This window comes from Sorex fumeus, unplaced genomic scaffold, assembly GCF_029834395.1.
Source record: "Sorex fumeus unplaced genomic scaffold, SorFum_2.1 ptg000035l, whole genome shotgun sequence".
Taxonomy (NCBI): Eukaryota; Metazoa; Chordata; class Mammalia; order Eulipotyphla; family Soricidae; genus Sorex; species Sorex fumeus.
This window is the reverse complement of record NW_026606092.1, coordinates 1,096,351-1,108,338: the sequence shown is the minus strand read 5'-3', so window position 1 is coordinate 1,108,338 and position 11,988 is coordinate 1,096,351. Positions and strand designations below refer to the sequence as shown.

General features: G+C 51.6%; 1 pseudogene; it reads left to right on the top strand.

Annotated features, from left to right (window-relative positions):
- Window positions 1–458: 458 nt before the first annotated feature.
- On the top strand, window positions 459–599 carry LOC130026996 (uncharacterized; annotated as a pseudogene).
- The last annotated feature ends 11,389 nt before the right edge of the window (window positions 600–11,988 follow it).

Genomic DNA, 11,988 nt, shown 5'->3' with positions numbered 1-11,988 from the left:
TAAACCATTTGTGGAAAACATTAAATGAGATGTACCCACACATTAATATAACAAAATTTTTCTGTATCACAAGAAACAATTATTTTACATAATTTCAGGGGAAAGAGAATGAGTAATGAGAGATGACTTCTGCTTTCTATTTGTTTTTTTTTTTGCTTTTTGGGTCACACCCGGCAATACTCAGGGGTTGCTCCTGGCTCTGCACTCAGGAATTACTCCTGGTGGTGCTTGAGGGACCATATGGGATGCTAGGAACTGAACTCGGGTCGGCCGCGTGCAAGGCAAACGCCCAACCCGCTGTGCTATTGCTCCAGCCCCTCTACTTTCCATTTTATATCCTTCAGAGTGATTTGAGTTTCTGTTCTATTATTTTCAATACTGCCTTTTTAATACCAAAAATAATTTTTAAGAAAATCAATGGAAAAAAAATAACAGCACAGGTTTAAAATGCTACTTTAATACTTACCTGGCAGGGGAGATACCATGATCACAAAGGTGGTTTTCCTAGGGTGAGGCTTATTGCACTCTGGATGTGCTCACCCCTGCGATTTCCCCAAATATGGGAACTTGACTGCATAATTTGTGGCAGTGGGGAGACAAAAAAAATAAAATAAAAAATAAATAAAAATAAAATGCTACTCTACCAAGATTTTATTTAAAAAGCAAACATCACCTGAATTGTTTTCATTGCTCTTTCTACATTTGTTTGGAAAATTAACACAAAGAAATGCATCCTAGGAGCCGGAGCTATAGCACAGTGGGTAGGGCATTTGCCTTGTACGCAGCCAACCCAGGTTTGATTCCCAGCATCCCATGTGGTCCCCCGAGCACCGTCAGGAGTAATTCCTGAGTGCAGAGCCAGGAGTAACCCCTGTGCATCGCCAGGTGTGACCTCCCCCCGCCAAAAAAAGAAATGCATCCTAAATGTGATTGCTTTGTACAGAATGATAAATAATACCATGATTACATGATTAGAATAAATCATTTGCGGCTCTTTGGCAACTTTAAAGAACTATCTACTAAGCATATTACCAATATTTGCTTTATTTCAAAATCATTAACTGTGTTACTGTTGTATTGTTGTTCTCACCTCAGAGAGTGGTTTTCTGGAAACACAAGCAGGAAGAAAGCAACAGCAGCTGAGCAGACCAGCATTCTCCAGCCCAAGTGGTTCTGGGTCACAGACATTAGACATTGCTGTCTGTCCTGGTTCCACTGAGACTCCCTGCATAGCTAGAACATTGGCAGAGCTGGGCTACTGGCCTCATCGCCAGAGGCGAGACCTGGCTCAGACCACAACCCAGGGGTCTGGAAGGCCTTTGAAAACTCAAGTCTACTTTCAAAGAACTCAAGCCTGGCTTCAAAGTCAGAAGCTTATGACAGAAAAGAAAGAGGAAAGAAAAGTTGAGGAGTGAGAGTCACTGAGTACTGGGTTACAAAGGAAGCAGAGCCTCCCTTCCGGCCTGGAAGCTGAGACCAGGAGCAGAACCAGGCACCGTGACTAGAAGCTTCCTCCCGGCCCCACTGAAATCAGACCCTGTTGCCTGAATCTATTTTTGTTGAGTATGGGGGAGAATGTATTTCCAAAAATAAAGGACTAAAAATAAAACCGAGGAAATCTTTGAACTAGAGGGTACTGACAGGTGACACGCGGTTCTCAAATGAAATAGTAAAACTTTTGTACAACCATTTCTGAAGTTGTAGGGGTGACACTACCCTCCTGGACCAGGCAGGCCTTGGAGAAGGATCGAATGAGATAATAGCTCTCTTCTGCTAAGGAGCCCTCGGGACACAGTTTATGATGATTTCCTTCCTTTGTGAAAACAAGAGTGTGTTTCTTCTAGAAGAAGGTGGTGAAAGTAGGAGGGGGGCTGGGGGAGGGGAGATGAAAAATAACAGCAGCAACAACCCAGTTACATTTTTTTTTGATGGGGAAACTCTTTCTTTTTTCTTGAATCACTGTGAGATACAGTTACAGAGCTTTCGTGTTTGAGTTTCATTCATACCATGATCAAACACCCATCCCTCCACCAGTGCACATTTTCCACCCCCAGTGTCCCCCAGTATCCACCCCACCCCACCCCAACCCTCCCCCTGCCTCTATGGCAGACAATTTTCATTGTACTCGTTCTCTGCTTTTGGGCATTATGGTTTGCAGTACAGATACTAGCAGACTATCACGTTTGGTCCTTTATCTACTTTTAGCACACATTTCAACTCTTTAAGAACTGCCACCTAGGGGCTGGAGTGATAGCACAGCAAGAAGGGCATTTGCCTTGCAGGCCACTGACCTGGGTTTGATTCCCAGCATCCCATACGCTCCCTGCCCTTCCTCCCCCCCCCCCCCTCCCAGAACCACCAGTAATTACTCAGGAGTAATTCCTGAGTGCATGTGCCAGGAGTGACCCCTGTGCATGGCCGGGTGTGACCCAAAAAGGAAAAAAAAAAGAATTGCCACCTAGAGGCTGGGCCAGAGCAGCAGTACAGAGGGTAGGGCATTAGCCTTGCACAGAGCAGACCCAGTTGGATCCCTGGCGTCCCATATGGTCCCCGAAGCACCTCCAGGAGTAATTACAGAATGCAGAGCCAGGAGTAACCCATGAGCATCGCTGGGTATGACCCCCCCTCCCCAAAAAAGGGAGAAAAAAAGAACTGCCACCTAAAAGAAGAGGGTGGGGTGAGGAGGGAAGAGAAGAGTGGAGGGAGGGTATGCTGTGTTATCTTTTACAATGTTGTCAATAGGGTGCAGAGTGTGAGACACCTTGATATTTTCCTGAACCCACATGGGATTCAATGCAGGTGTTGTCCCCACTTTACAGATCAGAAAGCTTCAGTTCATAGAGCTTAAACCATTTCAGGGAAAACCGCTGCTGCCCCTCCCCCATTTGACCTGCTTTCAGAGTGCGAGTGCGAGTGCGTACTCCCCCCACAGTCTTCCCACTGGTTCCTTCTCCCAAACTCCCATGCGCCCAGCCCATTTCTTTTTTTCTTCCTCTGTTATTATTCCCATTCAAGACCTGCGGTATCTCTTTCATCCTGTGGCTATTTCCTCTGTGCAGAGCCTCAGTCTTGCCTTCCAGCCCCCTGGACAATTTCCAGTGAAGATCCCGCTTGCTTGCAAACACCCTCTCTCCACAGGAACACCTTGTCTCCCACACTCATGGTGTCAACCCATGGCGGGGGGCGGTGAGGAACCCGCCCCTCCCTGCCTCCCAGACTCACGAGCACCATCACTCTATTCTAGTCTCCCCTTCCCATAGCACAATTTCCTCCATTCTTCCAAAGATCTTTACCTCTCCACGGTCTATTCCACTTTTTTTTCCCTTTTGGGTCATGCCCAGAGATTCTCAGGGGTTACTCCTGGATCTGCACTCAGGAATTACTCCTGGCGGTGCTTGGGGGACCCTGTGGGATGCAGGGAATTGAACTCAGGTCAGCCGCATACAAGGCAAACACCCTATCCTGCTGTACTATCGCTCCAGCTGGTCCATTTCTCTTTTTCTGTTTCTTTTTAATTTTATTTTAGGAGTTATATTTACAATAGTGTTAAAGTATATGGTACTGATGTTGCCCTCCCACTCCATGCCCCTCCATCATTGCCACTATGTCACCCTTGTGTGATCTTCACTTCCTTCCACCCGTCCCTCCCCGACACTCTCCATTTATAAGTCTTAGGAGTCCAAAACCAAGACTCCTGTCACAGTTCCATACTGTCTATTCCCTTGTTGTGTCCATTACACAGACGAGTAAGAACAGTGGGTATTTCTCTGTGACTTATTTCACTCAACACAATCCTCTTTTTCTCTGAACATCCTAGCAGCTCTTGTGACCCTTTGGCCCCTGCAGAAGCCTGTGGGCTTCCCTGTGCACCTCCCTGTGCACTCCCAGCTTGCAGGGAACAGTACTGCCAGCTTCCACACCCACCGCCTGCCCACCCAGACCTTCCCACACTGGGCTCCACTGTCACCCAATCAAGTCACCCAGAGCTGGGTTCCCATGGGGTCCCTCCACCCCTCCCTGCAGCAAACAAAGGACTGCCTACTGGATGCACTCCTTTCTCTCCTCCCCAATCTCTCCCTCGGGGCTGGCAGGCTGCCTTATCCCCTTTTCCTGTGACTCCCACTGGCTTTTTTGTTGTCGTTTGGTTTGGAGGGCCACACACACAGGCTCAGGACTCCTCCTGGCTCTGAGCTCAGGAATCACTCCTGACTGGCTAGGAGACTCTATGGAGAGGCTGGGGATAGAACCCGGGTGGGCCTCATGCAAGGCAAATGTCCTAGTAGTGCCAGAGGCTTTGCCATAGACTCCAAGTCCCCTGTCATCTGAGCTGCATCAGCCACTTGAAGGCTACAAAGATAGTAGGTGCTTAACACACAGTTCATTTTCCTATCCTTCCAGCCGGCTCTGACGGCTTGGGTTGGCCAGACTACGAACCCTGATTTTGATTTTGCCCGCCACAGCGTCCCTTCCCCCGCCCCCCACACACACCCTCCCCCTTGCACACCCCTTCCAGGGGGCCTGCCCACTTGGTTTTGCACTAGCAGGCCCTTTCCTGATCCTCAGCTAAAATGAAGTGCCTGCGGTGGGGGGTGGGTAGTAGGGTGGAGGGGTGGGGGTGGGGGTGGGGGTCCCCCTCCGTAAGGCAGCCACCTCCAGTCCAACTGGGGAGGTGGGGGGCGCAGGGCACCCCTGCCCGGGGAGAGAAAGCCGACACTGCACCTTTAAGTCTGCAGCCAGTAGGAGAAAAACAAGCTGTGATTTATATAAGCGGGAAAATCATGTGATTTGCAGGAACGCTCCCTCCTCCCCCTGCCCGCTCCCCGCGTCGCCTCCAGCCTTTCCCAGAGGGGCCCCCGCGGGGGGAGGCGGTGCAGGGGGCGCTTCCCTCCAGCCCCGGCGCGGGAGGGGGCCTCACGTGGCCGCATTCCAGGCGCCGGGGCGGCGGCCTCTGGGGCGCCCTGGAGTTGGTTCGGCCGCGGTCCCGCGGCGGGCTGGGTTCCAGGGGGCAGGAGGTGCCGGGCCCGGCCCCCCGCGGGGAGACGGCGGTTCCCCAGCTCCCCCCCCCCAGGAAAGGGCGAGCCGTGGGGAGGCCCCCGCCCCACCCCCACAGGAGGCTGCCCTGAGTCCCGACCCTGCGGCTGGGGGCAGCGAATCCAGCCGGGTTTGGGTCGCCAGGGCGAGCTACAGAGCTGCCACCCCGGGGGGCTCCGGGGGAGGCCGAAAGGACGCCCCCAGCGGACCTGGCTTTGCGGGTGCGGGGCGCTGGGGCTTTTTCAGACGGAGCCAAGGGAAAGAAAGGAGGATCGAGGCCCTCGGGGCCCGCACGGATCTGGGTCCGAGGATGGGGGTGCCCACGCAGAGTTAACTAGACGCCCGCGCCAGGGCTTGGAGGGGAAACACACCCGCGAGCCGGCCCAGAGCAGCCGCACCCCCAAGGCCAGGAGCCGGGGGCGGGGGTCAGCGCCCTCCCGCCGCCCACCTTGTCAGCATGAGTCAGAGAGGTCTCGGGACTAGTCCCAGAGAGGAACCCCAGGGCTTCTCGGGGAAAGTCCTGCCAGCGACCAGGATGAAGTTCCTTTTCATTCTGCTCCATTGCCACGTGCTGGAGGTGAGGGGACCCCACCAGTCCCCACCGGGAGGGGTGAAAGCATGAAATACCAACCTCAGGGCGCTTCCTGCAGGCATCTCCAACCGCCTGGCAAATTACCTTCCACATTCAGCATCCCGCCCAGCCTTCCGCGGTACCCCAGAAGCGAATGGCCTGTCACGCTGACTTTCCAGAACAACGTCTCTATGCACTGGCTCACCCCAGCTCCAGGAAGAACCTTCCTAAAGAGGAAGCTCATAGTGGGCAAATACTGTCTTATTCTTTCAGTCCCGAGGGACTCGCTATACTCAAGAGGCTTCATGAACTCGGTGCTCTTTAGTTCTGCACCCCTGACCCTTAGATGGGTCGAGGGGTTGGGAGGTGGGGGCACCCCACTACCCCATCCCTGATACTCTGATCCCCTATCCTGCCCCCTTCACCCCCATCGGCCCCAGGATCAAGAGGCAAACCCCACCCTTTGCAGCGCTTGCTTGTTGCCTCCAATTCCAGCTGTTCAAGCCATCCCCCCCCCCTCACCAAGAACTGCTGCTCTCAAAAGGCACTAACTCTCTGGGGACTGGGCGATGGGTTTAGAAGTCACCCCCAGGCCTGTTCAGAAAAGTGAGATCAAGGTTGATCGCACACCCTGGCCCCTTCCAAAATCGGTCACTTACATGAGGCCTCACTTTCTCTCTCTGCGTTTTTCTGGATTGCCCCTCTCACCGCCTCCCTGAGGAATCCCTCAGCCTGCAGCGCCTCACAAGAGGCCTGGCAAGGTGTTCTCTACAACCTGAAGGCCTCCAGGTCGGGGATGTGGAGCCTCTCCGGGCCTCCCAGCCTCCACCTTCCATCCCCCAGCCTGTGCAAGAGTCCAGCCTTCTCCAGGTCAGTCACGGGTGCAGCCCAGTGGTCAAACGGTCAAAGGACCTTTGGAGCAGACACGTTGGAGGATAAAAGACAAAAAGGATACCTCCAAATCTGAAAGAGCACTTTCAAGAGTCCAGGGTGAACCTCCAGCAGAGGCTCCTGGAGAGGGACCACTGAGTGCAGAGAGTGAGTGAACAGGAATCTCCTCTCTCAGATTCTGTCTCTTTCAGGAAGTGAGGCCTCAGAAGAAGAAAAAAAAAAGGCATGCCAGTCCCTGCCAAATTCCATTCTGTTTCAAATTAGTCTTCCAGTAAAATGAGGGGCCCACCATGGCTCTGTGAGCCCTTGCAGGAGCACTGAACCGCCAAGGCCCTTGGCATCACCTAACCAAGCCTTTTCCCTGCAGAAAAAAATGCATCTGCGCGCAGGGCCTGGGACCACAGCTGCCACGCAGAACTGGGCTTTCACCGCAGCGTTCTCAGACTTGTTTCTCCGCTTCCCTGAAAGGGCCTCCAGTCTTTCCCGTGGAAAAGGAACACAAGGTTCTCCCAGAACAGAGGGGCCCACTAGAGGGAAAGCTGGCCTGGGCCCCAGTACACACTTGCCTCTGACTCTGCGGGACATTCCTTTCTCCCTACCAGCAGGAAACTTCGGGAACTTCGAAACGGCACATCTGTGGGCCAGCTCAGGCCCGTGGCATACTGCACACCAGCTTTTAGCGTTGATCCACACATCTGGCACATCTCTCAATGGAGGCCGAGCCAGGAGCCAGCTCTCTAGGGGAGATGGAATTGGGACAGAAACGGACCCAGCCCAGTAATCTGGGTTCTCTGAGCCAAGACTGGAGAGAGGCAGAGGGAAGCTCTCGCTGGCCTCCCTGCCCACTCAAGTCCAGTCCTGAGATTAGGGCGTCTCGGTAATTCCAGGCAGGTCTCCATCCCAGCCCACGCTCAGCCCTGACCTGGTCGGGAATATCCCACTCTTCCCAGTGTCTTTCTCCATGTTAGACTCATCCAGGGTCTCTGGGGGAAAGGTGGGGACTGCAGGGTGGGGAGTGGGAGACGGGGGCAGGAGACCCTCTCATTGTGCTCCTGCTTGGTCTGGAAGATGCCAAAGCCTCTGCTGTCTCAGCCAGAGACAGTCACAGCCCCAGATCTCTGCTTTTCGGAGGATTTTTAAGAGAATGTTGTTTTGAAAGCTCCAGGCACGTTCTGGGCTTGGCTTTGGTTTGCGCTCCATTTCCCTCTCTCCAAAAGCAGAACTCCTTCCCATGAATATAGAAATTCTGTAGGCACCAGCAGAGTGGAGGGGCCTTCAGGAAGCTTCTGCTTCCTGAGCAAGGCAGCTCAGGGCCTTCCCAGGCAGCGGGCCGTGTGCCTCATCACCTGAAGCTCCCAAGGGACCCAGGGTGTATCTTCCTTCCATTCTTGCCACTAGGTCTCTGGGAAGAGAACATCGACTTCCTCTCTTCCCTTCAGGCTGTCAGCTGGAATGCCACCAGATGATACTCAAGAAAATGCTGTACACTCATCCCACCCCCTCTGGGACCCCTCATCACATGCCCCTGTCCCAGAGTCCCTCTGTCTGGCCCTCACTGCAGACGCTGTGCCCAGAATTCTCCACGCTTGCTGCTTCCTCCGCAGGGGCCCCTGGCTCTGGTTTCCTGCTTCCTGCTCCATGGCCCTCAGCTCAGGCTCTTACTCCAGGCTTGAAGTCATGGAGGAGCTCCTGAGAAAGCACACTCAGATCCAACCATCTTCAGCTGCTTCTCTCACCAGAAAATATCAGCACCAAGAGATAGTAGATCCTGTACGGCACTTGCCTTGCTTGTCACTGATCCACGTTTGATTCCGGGCACCCTACAGTCCCCCAAGTCCACCAGGAATGATTCCTGAGCACAGAGCCAGGAGTGAGTCCTGAGCACCACTTTGAGGTGTGTTGATCACCCCCTCCCCCCACCACACACCCAAAAAAGAAGAAAAGGAAAAGAAGTCTCTCTACTCCTTAAGTCCTGTCTTCTCCAGCCTCTGACCCTTCTATCCAAACTCTAAATCCCTGTAGATTTCTCTGAAAGCATGCTGCATTTGTGGCCTCAATGTGCCCAGAAGACCTCACTCTTCCCACTTGGGCTTCCTCCCCTGGGTAATAATAGTACATTCCTCAAAGAGACCCCTGGAGAGAGATGAGGAGTTAACCTGTACACAGCTGATTCTGATTTGATCCCCTCCAGTGCCAGGGCTGATTCCTGCACACAAAGTCATAAGTGAAAAAAATAGTCTAATAACTTTGGAGTGAGGAGAGCCTTTAGGACCACACCCATAGTGTTTAGGGGCCATAGTCACCCCTGGCGGTGCCTGGAAGGCCATATACCATGATTTGAACCAGGGTCAGCTATATGTGAGAAAAGTGCCTTACTTCTCTCAGATCTCAAATAACTTATTTTTAATTTAGTCTGAATAACTTTTCAATAATGGGTTTTTGATCACCTGACTTCCAATGTAAAGTCAAAAATATCAACAAAATTTTGAATTTCTTAGTCGATTTGAAGTGTTCTGTTACTGATTTGAAGTGGTTGGTTATAGCAATTCTGAAACTAGTTTGCATGCATTGGAACATTAAGTTACACTTAAGCACCACTAGGTGTGGAGCAACCCACACACACAGAAAGGGAGAGAGAGAGAGAGAGAAAGAGAGAGAGAGAGAGAGAGAGAGAGAGAGCTCCAGATTGATTGGATGTGGCCCTCTCCTGGATGATATAGCACAGCATTTTGTTTTCTATGTAACACTTTCTTCTTATCCACCCCACACCACCGCCCCCTTACATCTGGTACCCCTGACAGTCAAGTAATCCACCCCAAATCTCTCCTGTTCTCTTCCCCCCCCCACTCCTTTATGGGCATAGAACACTGCTAATCAGCATCCCTGTTGTAGTTGACAATGAGGATCCAATTAAAAATAAGTCAGCATAAGATGGACACAAAAGGACACATGTCATATGGTTCTACTGGCCTGAGGTACCGGGCACAGTTAAATTCCTAGGGACAGAAAGTAGGACAGTAGTTGCCATGGGCTGGGAGGACAGAAAAGGGGAGATTTTGTTTAATGGATACGAAGTTTCAACAAAGGACAATGAAAACATTTTGAAGATGGGTCAGAGACATGTTAGCACAAGGATATGAATACAACTAGTGCCACTGGACTGCACCAGAGCTGACTATGGCCAATTTTGTGCTTAGAACAAAGAAAAAAGTAACACTGGACTGGAGAGAGGATTCAAGGGGTGAAGCACTTGCTTTGCAAACCGACACCAGCACTGCAAGGACCCAGAGCACTACCAGGAGCATGCCCCAGCCCAGAGCTGGGAGAAACCTCTAAGTATCAGTGGGTGCCACACCTCCCACCACACACACACACACACACACACACGCACGCGCGCGCACACACACACATAGTAATATTAGCCATATTCACTCCCTCAAGGAAGACTTCCAGTTCATTCCACAAATGTCGGCTTTCCCCACCCCACCTTGGATTACAGCCTTTTTCTATGAGCTCAGGTCCTGGAGTCCCCAGCTCAGGAGAGCACTCTCGCCTGCTTTCAGGCTTCATAGTCTCTGCTGACCAGCTCACGTGACTGCTGGCATAGGCTCTCGTTTCTAAGTGATGGAAAACAGAAGAATCCCAGAAAACGGGTGTGGAGATAGGGCCAGCCTAGCATGTACACAACTAGGGTTCCATCCATGGAGGTTCCCAGCACTGCAGGGAAGCCCCCTCCTACCCGACTCCTGTGCCACTTACCTGGCAGCACCCACATGCACCGAATCCGGAACACCAGTCAGGTGGGCCTACTGTCACTGCCAGACTGGTTGGCCAGTCGCTGAGAATGGCCTCAGGGAACTTGAGCAGGGAACCCCAAGTTCCGTGCATAAAAAGAATCATCAAGGGTTTTCCACGTGGTAGGAGCCATCACCCCATGGTTCCAAAGCTAGTTCAGTCATTAACTGCACGCTCATGGTCACATTTTTGTTTGCTTTTTGTTTTGGGGGTTCACACTGAGCAGTGTTCAGAAGCTTGGTACTCAAAGGTATCTCCAGATGATGCTCAGGGGACGGACGATGTGGTACCAAAAATCAGACCCAGTGTGCATTCAGTCCATTGAGCTATCTCTCCAGCCCAGTCATGTTATTTGATATATCTCAATATCCTTATAAAGAGATGACAATAGGCACACTGAGTGGAAAAAAATGTATGTGAACACAATTTGAGAAGTGTACGCAAGCTGGTTTTCATCACCTTATTTCACTTTCACTATCACTATCACCCTGTTGTTCATCGATTTGCTAGAGTGGGCGCCAGTAACATCTCCATTCATTCCTGTCATGTGCTAGTGCAGTCCAATGGCATATTTCAGGGTCAGGGGAATGAGGACCATCATTGTTACTGTTTTTGGCATATCAAGTACGCCATGGGGAGCCAGGCTCTGCTGTGTGGGCGGGATACTCTCAATAGCTTGCTGGGCTTTCCGAGAGGGATGGAGGGTTTCGGGGCAGCCTCTAATCACCTTTACAGGTGTTCCCAGTCAGGCATATATGCAGGCAGGCTACTCTCGGGAGCCTGCTGGGTTCTCTGAGAGTGAGAACTAGACAATAAAAGGCCGCACAGCCAACCATATTTCATTTTATCAAACAAAAACATCTCAAACATTAAGAGAAGGCATTTGCTACCTAAAAACAGGGAGATGGACAGCAAATCGCTTGCTAAGTACAAGGTAAAAACGGTAAAAAAAAAATAATAATACAGTCGGGGAGACTGAAACCTCATGGGAAGGGGGTCATTCCCAGCTCGTCGTCCTTCATGCCCTACCAAGGTCATGAGTTGCCCCCCACGAGTGGCTCTCCGGCACGGCCATGGCTCCAGAAGCACAAGGACTTAATGCAGAGCCCGGCAGCTTAGTGTAGAAAAGTGAATGAACTATGCGTTAATCCACGCCACCATGCCTGCCCGGAAGGGAAAGGGTGTTGCTCCCTTCCACCTTTTTCCCTCTGGACAGCAAGATGGCGGCCGCCTCGGCGCTTTTTGAAAGCCAGGTATAAGCCGGTCATGATGGGGCAACTGAAACCTCATGGGAAGGGGGGCATTTCCGGCTCATCCTTCATGCCCTACCAAGGTCACGAGTTGCCCCCCACAAGCAGCTCTTCGGCATGGCCATGGCTCTAGAGTCGCAGAAACCAATCTTATAATTATCTGACTCTCGGCAGAAATACTTCCAGTCTTAATAAGTAAAATATCAAAAATCCAAAATTGCGCAGCCGTGATAGTTCTTGTAACCAGCTGTAGAAAACAAATTTCATAATGCCTTTTCAGCAGGTCTGATTTTGGGGTGTATACTCTGAACAATAATGGTGCATCCTTTGTCGAAACAATGAATCTAATCAAAGTAGATAGTGTTAACTAGAATTCATATGCCTCACAGGCATTGGGAGGATTGGGAGGGGGGTATATTGGGGTTCTTGGTGGTGAAAAATAAGTACTGG